The sequence below is a fragment of the Monomorium pharaonis genome, chromosome 5 (assembly GCF_013373865.1).
Source record: "Monomorium pharaonis isolate MP-MQ-018 chromosome 5, ASM1337386v2, whole genome shotgun sequence".
Classification (NCBI taxonomy): Eukaryota; Metazoa; Arthropoda; class Insecta; order Hymenoptera; family Formicidae; genus Monomorium; species Monomorium pharaonis.
Genome location: NC_050471.1, coordinates 13,526,549 through 13,528,480, shown reverse-complemented (window position 1 = coordinate 13,528,480; position 1,932 = coordinate 13,526,549). Strand labels below are relative to the sequence as shown.

The 1,932-nt window shown below is 26.3% G+C and overlaps 1 pseudogene; it reads left to right on the top strand.

Moving 5' to 3' along the window:
* The first annotated feature begins 222 nt into the window (after window positions 1–222).
* LOC118645696 lies at window positions 223–1,730 on the top strand (annotated as a pseudogene).
* The last annotated feature ends 202 nt before the right edge of the window (window positions 1,731–1,932 follow it).

Genomic DNA, 1,932 nt, shown 5'->3' with positions numbered 1-1,932 from the left:
ATTAATTATAAACCAGATAGGTACTATAAAAGAAAATCGCCTAGCAATTCCCAGAATAGAGGGTTATGTCGAGCACATAATTCTATCACTTAGCGCTACAAAATTTAAATCTCATTTTCGGTGTGTATTATTTAAATATTTATATAATATTAATAAAAATGTAAAGACTTTAAAATTTGACATTTTTAATTGTTTATATTAACAATTAAATATTATATATTATTTAATATTAATATGATTGATTATTAGAATGCTACCTTCTACTTTTGAAATTATTTTGAATGAAATTGAGAATAAACTCATTTGTACTACAGATGGAAATAAAATGATACCTGCTGAGAAACAATTATTATTAAGCTTGTGGTGTTTTGCAACGCCTGATTCATATAGGCAAGTATTGTAATGTTACTAATTGTACATATTAAAAGTACTTCCCTGTGAGTTATAACTTTTACATTAACACTTCACTTAACATTTATTAATGTTATCATACGATTATAATTGAGTGCAAAATAAAGATTTTCTACAGTCTCTAAAAATCGTCTACTTTGCAATTATTGTGTTTAATAATTTTGACAAACATTATATGAAATATTAGCTTTAATTAAAGTTTTAATATAAATCATTTGTTGTTTAGATCAATAATTCAGCGATTTAATGTGGGTAAAGCCACAGCTATAAGAACAGTGCGTCGAGTTGCTAAGGCACTGTGTGAGCTTTCGCCAAGATACATAACATGACCTACAGAAAATAACATTCAAACTATTGGACATGGTTTGCTTGCATAAGTGGTTTTCCTGATACTATTGGAGCTATAGATGGCACATTAATATTCCCGCGCCTGATCAAAATGCAGAAGCTTATATAAATCGGAAAGGTCATTATTCAATTCATTTACAAGTAAGATTTTAATAGTAAAATGGCAATACACTGGTAATACAATAATAATATAATAAAACTATTAAAATTAGTATTAATAAAAATATTATTTAATATCTAAAAAAGAATACACAAAAAATATGTATATATTTTTTTATATGATTTGCATGTAAATTTTTTGTAAATAAATTTTATTTTATTATAAATATGTTATTGTTTTTTATTGAATTATAAAAGTAATTGTAAATAATAAAAATATATTTCTTTTTTATTTTACAGGCTATTTGTGATCATACAAGACAATTTACACATGTTTACGTTGGAAACGTAGGCTCAGTACACGATGCTCGTGTTTTTCGTTTATCTGCTGTTCAGGATTATATCAACAATCCAAATAAATTTCCAAATAACACTCATATAATTGGAGATTCTGCTTACAAATTGCATCAGTATCTAATGGTTCCATTCTCTGATAATGGACATCTTACAAGACTTCAAAAAAATTATAATTATTGCCATTCTTCTAGTCGAATGGTTATAGAACGAGCATTTGCTCTTTTAAAAGGACGGTGGAGAAGTCTATTGAATCATTTGGCAATAAATCGCATAGATTTTACCCCCTATCATATACTTGCTTGTTGCGTGCTACACAATATTTGCTTACAAAACAAGAACGAATTGCAATTGCAAGATGAAGTCATTGTTATAGATGTAAAAGAAATGCACGAAAGAAGAGTTGATCATAATTATGATAGAACTATTGCAGAAGCAAAACGAAATAACATATGTGCTAATTTAAATATAAGAATTGCATAAGACATTTTTTACAGGTATCTATAATAAATATTATACACTTTAATTTTTTCATAATTAAATTATTTGAAAAAATTTTTTTTAACTTTTAAAAATTTCTTTACGATCTATTCCTCAAGCAGGAAGATAAGAACTAATGTTTTGTAAAATTTTAATATTGCAATATTCTCTAGATTTGTGGAAAAAATTAGAACGAGAGCGACTGCGATAATTATAGTCTACTCACATAATGGGATGATA